Here is a 10,175-nt window from a genome sequence, read left to right as displayed (position 1 = left end):
CAACCCACATGGCCTGGGCCCACACTTCTGTCCTTTCCTAACATCTTTCCCACATGGAGTGAGGCTCAAGAATCACTGGCCAATGGACTTCCCTGGTGGTGCAGTGGTTAAGAATCCACCTGTCAATGAAGGGGACACAGGTTCGAGCCCTGGTCTGGGAAGATCCCACATGCTGCGGAGCAAGTAAGCCCGTGCGCCACAACAGCTGAGCCTGTGCTCTAGAGCCCACGAGCCACAACTACTGAGCCCAGGTGCCACAACTACTGAAGCCCACGCACACCTAGAGCCCGTGCTCCGCAATAAAGAGAAGCCACTGCAATGAGAGGTCCGCGTACTGCCACAAAGAGAAGCCCCCACTAGCCGCAACTAGAGAAAGCCCACATGCAGCAATGAAGACCCAACGCAAGATCAGCTCGGTGCTTTGTGACCACCTAGAGGGGTGGGATGGGGCGGGTGGGAGGGAGACGCAAGAGGGAGGAGATATGGAGATATATGTATACGTATAGCTGATTCACTTTGTTATACAGCGGAAACTAACACACCATTGTAAAGCAATTATACTCCAATAAAGATGTTTAAAAAAAAAAAGATAATCTGAAATATCAAGACTAAAAAAAAAAAGTTTGTACCAGCATTCACTTGTACTAAATACCATTGTGCTTAATATTGAATAAATATTTTCTGTTATGAATTAAAAAAAAAAGACCCAGAGTTGCCTCTGTACAGCTTGCAGACCACTGGGAGTCTGGGCTGCTACCCTGCGTGAGTCCTCCTGCAGCTTTCCCTGCTGTCCGATCCTCTCGGCTTCGCGATGCCGGTGGACCTCAGCAAGTGGTCCGGGCCTTTGAGCCTGCAGGAAGTGGACGAGAGGCCGCAGCACCCGCTTCAGGTCAAATACGGCAGGGCGAAGGTTGACGAGCTGGGCAAAGTGCTGACACCCACCCAGGTTAAGAACCGGCCCACCAGCATTGCATGGGATGGCCTTGATCCAGGTAAACTGTATACCTTGGTCTTGACAGACCCGGATGCTCCCAGCAGGAAGGACCCCAAATACAGGGAATGGCACCATTTCCTGGTGGTCAACATGAAGGGCAACGACATCAGCAGTGGCACGGTCCTCTCCGATTATGTGGGCTCTGGGCCTCCCAAGGGCACAGGCTTTCACTGCTACATCTGGCTGGTTTACGAGTAGGACAGGCCACTGAAGTGTGATGAGCCCATTCTCAGCAACCGATCTGGAGACCACCGTGGCGAATTCAAGGTGGCAAATTTCCGCAAAAAGTACGAGCTTGAGGCTCTGGTGGCCGGCAAGTGTTACCAGGCCGAATGGGATGGCTATGTGCCCAAACTGTACGAGCAGCTGTCTGGGAGGTAGAGGAAAGCCAGGAGTTGGACACGGTCCCAGAGTTCCCAAGCAGTGTTTCAGTTTAGTGATGCATGCAGATTTCTCCCCTTCCCCCTGCCTGATCCCCTGAGCGGTCAGATTTAGGTTTAGGGTGACTTTTCCTTCTGCTTGTCCTCTGTAATTCTAGGGGGTTTATGTTTTGATCAAATTTGAACTCCGTTTTGGTGGGGGATATTTTGGTACTAGGATGGGGTCATCAAAATGTTAATATAAGAATAACAACCCAGACGTTAAAGAAGAAAAAAATTCTGGTAAAAAGACCAGGTCTGCAGTATTAGAACAGAGCATCAAAGAATCTTTAAGGGAGGTAGAAAAAAGGAAAAGGTTGATTGCCTCTGCCTTTGTGAGCCCAAGCCCAGGATTGTCTGTGACGGCATCTTCTGGCATGTGTTTTCACGGCCCTGTCTCTCACGAAGACAACCAGGGGCCGGCACGTCTGCTAGCCCCCCATGTGATACATCTCAGGCTGGTTATTGGGTGTCAGTGTCCTGCTCTGGCTCCTTTAAAGAGCAATACTGAAGAAAGCAATAGGGAGAGAGTTGCTGTTAAAGCTTGGCCATCTAGATGAGCTGCAGGGCTGAGTGAGAGGTCATCAGAAATCCGAAAGTCTGTGCCTGTTAAATTGATCACTCTTCGGTGTAAGAAAAGCCGGTCTGGAGTTGCTGAATGTTGTGTTAATTCTGCTATTTGCTTATAGTTGAATAAAAACATTGCGTAGTTAAAAAAAAAAAAAAAAAAAAGACCCAATGCAGCCAAAAATAAATAAATAAATTTATTAAAAAAAAAAAGAATCACTTGCCATCCCTGGCCTCCTTGCCCATTGGCCCTTGGGGAGCACAAACTCTGCTGTGAAGAACCAGAGGCAGGAGGGGCTGCTCCCCAGAAGGTGCTAGTATTCAGGGGCACTGGAGGACAGATGCCTGGAATTTAGTGACAGGCTCCCTCCCACCTACACAGCCATGATGGTTTTGAACTAGAAGGCACAGTGGGAAGGAACTGTTTTAACCATATTACCTCAGATGAGGCATGGTTCCGTCAGATGCAGATCAAGAGAAAAAAACGGAAAGAGTTTTACAGTGTTTTGTACTCACAGCTCTCAGGGGAGAACACAGTATGCCACCCATGACCACTCAAGGGAAGTACCAGGTCAGTCTCACAGCAGAGCAAGGGGGAACTATGGGCCAGCATCTTTATTGTGGTTTTGCTGGAAGGAAAGAGAGCAAACAGATGTAGGACTGGCTAATTTGAATAATTTCAGAAGGTTCTGGGGCACCGGGGCTGTCCCTGGTTGTCTGATATTTAGTCCTGGGGCAATTAGGGTGAGCATATGATGGCCCCAGAGTGTGAGAGCCCAATAAGGGTGGTGTTTGGTGGTATGGACTTAATGGGCTGTTCAAGAAGAGGAACTGACCAGCTTCTAGCTAGGACCTCAAAACTGGATCAAGATAGCACACACCTACCCACACAAACTATACTACAGGAAGCAATATTCTTTAAAAAAATATGTAAATGGACTACACACTTTGTTACTTTTCTGCTCTCAAGACTTCATTACTCCACACTGTATGTACATATTATCTTCAAAATTTTTCTCAAATTTTGAAATATTTCATCATTCAAAAATTGTATTATAGGACTTCCCTGGTGGCGCAGTGGTTAAGAATCTGCCTGCCAATGAAGGAGACACCAGTTTGATCCCTGGTCTGGGAAGATCCCACATGTCGCAGAACAACTAAGCTCACGTGCCACAACTACTGAACCTGCATGCTGCAACTACTGAAGTCCACATGCCTAGAGCCCGTGCTCTGCTCAACAAGAGAAGCCACCACAATGAGAAGCCCACGCACCGCAACGAAGAGTAGCCCCCACTCGCTGCAACTAGAGAAAACCTGTGTGCAGCAAGACCCAACACAGCCAAAAATTTTAAAAAAAAATTGTATTATAGTAATTGCTTTTTTTTTGGCTGCACCATGGGGCATGTGGGATCTTAGTTTCCCCCACCAGGGATTGAACTTGTGCCCCCTGTAGTGGAAGTGCAGAGTCTTAACCACTGGACCACCAGGGAATTCAAGTCACTGCTTTTTAAAGAGTTGAAGAGTTGAAAAGCATCTCAGACACTGGTTTATCCATAATTTTTGGTCCAAAAACAATGAAAGGAAGTAGTCAATATATCAAATGGCTTTATCTCTTAGATTTTTACAATATCTGTAATTTTCTGTATGTTTTAAATATTCCATAATTTCTATAAAATGGAGGTTAATGAGAAAGAGAAAAGCTGCAAGCTGACCTGCACCAGCACATCTTTTTTCTTCTAGTTTTACTGAGATATAATTGACACATAATAGCACATCTTGATGCAAATGAAGTTTTCTGCCTCTCCTGAGGCCCCTGCAGAAGTGAAGGAGCCTAACTGTACATATTTTTGGTGGAGAAAGCCCATTATCAAGCTAAAGGGGGACAACTCAGCATGGTGACAGAGCTAGACATAGCTTAAGTCAGGTCTTGTTGCTGGCCAGGCCTGCTGTGGAAATGGTCAAAGTAAGGGCAGCCACACAACACTGCCCAGTACCACCCAGTCCCCCTGCAATCTTTGGTGAGGCAAAGAAACCAATTCAAGCAAGTAACCATCAAACTCATTAGGTGCCATAACCCCTCTTTTACTGTTTAACACAAAGTGCTGTTTGAAAGAACTGAAAAGTATCTTAAAAGAACTGCAAATAACCCAGGGGTCCAGACTTCTGTGGTGGTGACTTTTTTTTTTAACATCTTTATTGGAGTATAATTGCTTTACAATGTTGTGTTAGTTTCTGCTGTATAACAAAGTGAATCAGCTATATGCATACCTATATCCCCATATCCCCTCCGTCTTGCATCTCCCTCCCACCCTCCCTATCCCACTCCTGTAGGTAGTCACAAAGCACCGAGCTGATCTCCCTGTGCTATACAGCTGCTTCCAACTACCTATCTACTTTACATTTGGTAGTGTATATATGTCTTTCTCACTTCATCCCAGCTTACCCTTCCCCCTCCCCGTGTCCTCAAGTCCATTCTCTACATCTGTGTCTTTATTCCTGTCCTGCCCCAGGTTCATAAGAACAATTTTTTTTTTTAGATTCCATATATATGTGTTAGCATACAGTATTTGTTTTTCTCTTTCTGACTTACTTCACTCTGTATGACAGACTCTAGGTCCATCCACCTCACCACAAATAACTCAATCTCATTTCTTTTTATGGCTGAGTAATATTCCATTGTATATATGTGCCACATCTTCTTTGTCCATTCCTCTGTTGATGGACACTTAGATTGCTTGCATGTCCTGGCTATTGTGACTTATTTCTTTTTCTTTTTCTTTTTTTAACATCTTTATTGGAGTATAATTGCTTTACAATGATGTGTTAGTTTCTGCTTTATAACAAAGTGAATCAGTTATACATATACATATCTATTATAGCTATCTATTTTACTTTTGTTAGTGTATATATGTCCATGCCACTCTCTCACTTTGTCACAGCTTACCCTCCCCCCTCCACATATCCTCAAGTGCATTCTCTGGTAGGTCTGTGTCTTTATTCCCATCTTGCCCCTAGGTTCTTCATGACCTTTTTTTTTTTTTTCTTAGATTCCATATATATGTGTTAGCATACGGTATTTGTTTTTCTCTTTCTGACTTACTTCACTCTGTATGACAGACTCTAGGTCCATCCACCTCACTACAAATAACTCAATCTCGTTCCTTTTTATGGCTAATATTCCACTGTATATATGTGCCACATCTTCTCTATCCATTCGTCTGTCGATGGACACTTAGGTTGCTTCCATGTCCTGGCTATTGTGACTTATTTCTTCAATAAGCATTGGTGCTGCTTCAAAGGTACATTTTTCTATACTGGTCAAGAAAATTAATCACAAAAGGCTGTGACCACTGAGCCTACTGGCATCTCACCTAGGTTATCTTATCCTTCATCCTTGGCTACTACAGCACCAAAGGAGAATCATCACATTTGGACTGGACCTATACTGTGGCTGGGCAGTTCAATTGTTTTCTCACTTCATTCTTTCCTTCTTTCAGATGGGAAAGGGAGGCAGAGAAGGGGTTTGGGAGCCAGCCTGAAAGACCTATCTCTCACCGCACTTGAGAGTGCAGCAGTTTAACGAGTGCAAGACCCTGGAAATACAGTGCCTTAGCCCAATGGTCAGACCTGCTATCCACAAGCTGAGTGACCTTAGGAAAGTTACCTTAACAACTCTATACCTCTGTATCCTTCTACTAAGTGGTGATGATAATAGTAACATCTACTGGTGGGTTGCTATGATACTTAAATGAGATTAAGTACTCCTAATAGTGCAAAGCACAGTGAAGGTGCAATACATATTCACTATTGTTACTGCCACTGCTATTTGACAGATAATGTGATTTTGAGTAAGAGCCTCCTCTGAGCCTTGGTGATACTGTCTATCCAGGCGCACTCCTGGGAAAGAAGGGGAGCGGGGTATCAAAGCTTAAAGGGAAAATTGTTCTTTCAAGGGATACCAGTTGTAAAATTCTAGACAATACAAACCTCTGTACCATTTGCTGTGGATGAATGGTTTCCAGAGACGAGCTTATTTTTTAAAACTTAAAATACTTATTAAAAGGTATTAAATCTGTGATAATTATTTATATTAACAACAGGAAATAAGCAGGCAGGTCAATCTGTAAGAGGATACATCTTGGGATGATTTTCATTTGTGCTGAATTCAATTGTTTTTACTTCACTTTATTTTTAAAATATTTATTTATTTATTTGGTTGTGTCAGGTCTTAGTTGAGGCACGCGGGATCTTCGTTCCTGCATACAGGATTTTTTTTTTGCGGTACGCGGGCCTCCCACTGTTGTGGCCTCTCCCGTTGCGGAGCACAGGCTCCGGATGTGCAGGCTCAGCGGCCATGGCTCACGGGCCCAGCCGCTACGCAGCATGTGGGATCTTCCCGGACCGGGGCACCAACCCGTGTCCCCTGCATCGGCAGGCAGACTCTCAACCACTGCGCTACCAGGGAAGCCCCCTTAGGGTTTTTTTGTTTTGTTTTTTTTCAGTTGCAGCATGTGGGATCTAGTTCCCTGACCAGGAATTGAACCCGGGCCTCCTGCATTGGGAGGGCAGAGTCTTAGCCATTGGACCACCAGGGAAGTCCCTCAACTGTTTTTAAACCAGACGGTAGAGGTGCACCTCGGTGCAGGTACTCTTAAGAATCGAACAAATGTGTCTTTTTCGATTTCAGAGCTTAGATGAGACACTTTTGCGGACACAGAGGTGAAAAGAAAAGGTGGAGGCCTCTAAAGCCCCACGGCTGAGGAGGTAGTCCAAGTGGACCAGGTGTGCGTAAGCATCCTCCAGTTGGTGAGGTGAGATGGCTATCTGTGGAAAAGGTCTGGGATCTGTGACACCAGTCTGAGCTACCCCAACCCTTACTGTGGACGAGGGCCAACATGTGACTGTGCTGGTGCTCACCTGCAAAAGATACTGTAGTGGACTCCCTAGGAGCAAGGGAAGGCTCATCATCAGGCCAAAGCCCTATTCTTTCATTAAAGAAGGCCTCAAAGATTATTGCATCATTTATGAATGCTGGAGAACTGTCAGACTTGCTGAGGGCATCAAAAAGCCCCCATGCCACAACAATGAGAGGCCCGCGTACTGAGAAAAAAAAAAAAGCCCCCATGGCTCAGAGGCTCTTAGTGGATTGCATGAACATGTCTTCTTGGACCTGGTTTCAGTCCCTAAATTCTGAAGTCTTTTTTTGGGGGGGGAGGGGTATAATTTGAATATTTGCCTCAGATTAGTTACTTGCATTTTCTCTCCAGAAACAGACTTTTCTACAGCCTAAGTTGTGATGGAGTCATTGGGTTTCTTATGAATACCTATTTGATTTTTGTAGGACCTGTTCTCTGAAATTATGCCTCATCAGTTTTCTAGTACATTTTCACCTCCTCCTTTTACTCTTCCCATTTTTTTTTTTCCTGGAATCAGCTTCTTTTGACAAACTGCTCCTTCCTTTACTATAGTCGCCCATTCATAATCTGGCCCTATTCCAAGCATCCCCTGAATTTAACTGGTGATTTTAAAAATAATCTTCTGCTTCACCAGTAATGAGTGCATTTGTATCTTCCTCTTTATGGAGACTCCAAAAATAAAATGGTAAGAATTATTAATCCCAGAACACAAAGAATCTGTTCCACTGCCTCAGGCAGGGTAGCCATTTCAGCTACCATCCAGCCAGTCAGCTCAGGGGCTCTGACCGAACACTGTGCATTGCCTCGGCGTCTTGAGGGTCACCTTCAGAAACCTTGGGGCTTCTCAGCCCAAGTGATAGTCACGTAAGCAACCTCAGTCAACCTGCTAATCCCTCCCTAAACCCTGCCCTCGCAGCCGCCTTTATCGGTCTCCGATGTTCTCGGTTCCCTCTTTCTTCACTCTTGTCCGGAAATGACTCTCATTTTCTTCTGTCACCCTGGTCTTCAATCCGGGCGTCCTTTGGGCTCACTGTTTGGGGGACTCAAACAGGATACCCAGTCAGTATCCTTAGAGGTTCAGCCGTGACCCACAATTCCTCCCCTCCCCCGACCAGGGCTCGCCCACGTCCCACCCCTCCCTTTCCCGCAGCGCTTCCGGTCCTCAGGCCCTGGCCCCGCCCTACTCCTGGCCGGCCAATCCCTGGCTCCGCGCCGGGAGCGTCACAATGCGCCCTCTCGGCCCCGCCCACAGACGACCGCCTCAGAGCCCCCGCCCCGCCGTGGTCTTTGCGTCTTTCCGGCTCCGTCTTCGAAGTGGGACTACGCCGCGTCTTCCTGTAGAAAAAGGTAGGGTTCTGCAGGGAAACCGGCCCGCGGTTACGCTGGCAGCCGGGAACGGGCCGGGGGCGCGGGTTCCTGGGGCTGCTATTCCCGGGTGCTTAGGGCAGGGCCGAGGGAGGGTAGGGCACTCCGAGAGCCGAAGGTCTTCCGGAAGCGCCGCGTGCGCACGACGGACGGGAGTTGTGGCCTCGGGCCCGCCGCGCGCCTGACCCAGCCTCTCCGGGGGGCCCTCTCCCGGGGCGCGCTGCCAGGGGTTTCCATAGTGATGGTAAACAAGCCTCAACTGCCTTAGCTACAACTGCCAAGTCCCCCGCGTTCCACCCTCCTCTAGGTGCTCAGAGGGACGTCCGAGGTGCCGGATGTGAAGAAAAGCGGGGGCGTGGACACTTGGAGCCCGAGGTGAGGGGTGGGACGGGCGGCGTGTCCGAGGCCCGCATACCGGGGAGCGGCCGGGGAATGGGGCCCCTAGCATGGAGGATCGAGGGGTTGAGATTTGGGGGTCAGGGGAGGCGGGATCGGAGGTGAAGGCCCACACACCCGGGACCGATTAGGGACTGGGCCTACTGGGGGTTGGGGACTGCGGGGCTGAGATTTGGGGTCGGAGGAGGTGGGACCTGAGGTCAGGGGCCATACACCCGGGGACCGACTGAGTACTGAACGCGGGGACCCGGCCCACTGAGGGTGGGGACCGCGGGGCTAAGCTTTGGGCTTAGGGGAGGTGGGTCTGAGGTCAGGGGCCTTACGTTCGGGGACTGGACCGCGGGCCTGAGATTTGGGGTCGGGGAGGCAGAGTCCGAAGCGACGAAGGAAAGAAGAGCCTCGTGCGGACTCCTGAGGGAGCAGAGCCGAGCGCCCCTGCCAGGAGTAGGGTGAGAAAACCAGGCGAGGGGGTTCATTTTAAAATGAAAGCGGTACTTGCACGTGGCTGAACGCGTCCGCGAGTTGCACAAGACTGGTTGGGTACCTGACTCCTCCCCCCTCCCACGTTCCCGCTCGCCGAGCCTCCACTTTGGAGCTTTGCGGCCTTTTCTTTCTCTCCGTGCGGCGTGTGTGCCCTGAGCCCTTGTCTGCATTTGTCTCCTGCTCTCAGAGGTATCGTGTCTGTATTTTGGCTGAAACTCTTTGGTTCTCGTTGTCTTTGCCTGATGACCACACTTCTGCTAAGCGAACTTAATTCGGCCGTTTCTTTTTCCGTGTCCTGTGCTGCTTTTATCTTTGAACGTACTTTTGCTGATTCTTGACTGCGCCCAAGAAACTTCTGGACGCAGCTGGCGCTAGCGCCTCCGCTGCCCTGTTCCCGCGTGGCTCACGGAAGGCGGTGCCGGGCGGCCTAGGGGAGGCTGCGCGAGTCTCGGGGACCCGACCGGCCCTGGGCCCTGGTCTTTTACGGAATCGCTTGGGGGTTGCAGCCCCTCCCCGTTAATCTGTACCTTAAAGGGTCTCTCGGAGGACCCCCACAGGTTCCCGCCAGACAACCCCAGGCCCAGGCGAGACCCCCGACCCCTTCCCCGGCCACCGGCGAGCCCCGCGCGTCCCGCGGGACGCCCTTCGCGGCAGTTTTTTTCCCCGAGGCCTTGACGAGCCAGCATGCTTCACAAGTGTTCTCGAGGTTCCGGGGGGCCCACGAGCGGCCGCTTCCCGGAACCGCGTGGGTCGGGCGGCGATGGAGGTGGGGGAGGGGCCCCGGGCGGCAAGACGTTAGGGGCGGGCCTCGGCTGGTCTGACCCTCGTGGAACCGGGAGAGTGGAAGGCTGCAAATAATTTTTTTTTTTTTCGTTACGCGGGCCTCTCACTGTTGTGGCCTCTCCCGTTGCGGAGCACAGGCTCCGGACGCACAGGCTCAGCGGCCATCGCCCACGGGCTCAGCCGCTCCACGGCATGTGGGATCTTCCCGGACCGGGTCACGAACCCGTGTCCCCTCCATCGGCAGGGGGGGGG

At 49.5% G+C, this 10,175-nt stretch overlaps 1 pseudogene; it reads left to right on the top strand.

The window, feature by feature from the left end:
• The first annotated feature begins 811 nt into the window (after positions 1-811).
• On the top strand, positions 812-1,375 carry LOC103070532 (phosphatidylethanolamine-binding protein 1 pseudogene; annotated as a pseudogene).
• Positions 1,376-10,175: the final 8,800 nt, after the last annotated feature.

The sequence above is a fragment of the Lipotes vexillifer genome, unplaced genomic scaffold, assembly GCF_000442215.2.
Source record: "Lipotes vexillifer unplaced genomic scaffold, Lipotes_vexillifer_v1.1 scaffold1309, whole genome shotgun sequence".
Taxonomy (NCBI): domain Eukaryota; kingdom Metazoa; phylum Chordata; class Mammalia; order Artiodactyla; family Lipotidae; genus Lipotes; species Lipotes vexillifer.
Note: the sequence above shows the minus strand (reverse complement) of the source record. Positions and strands in the feature narration are given on the sequence as shown.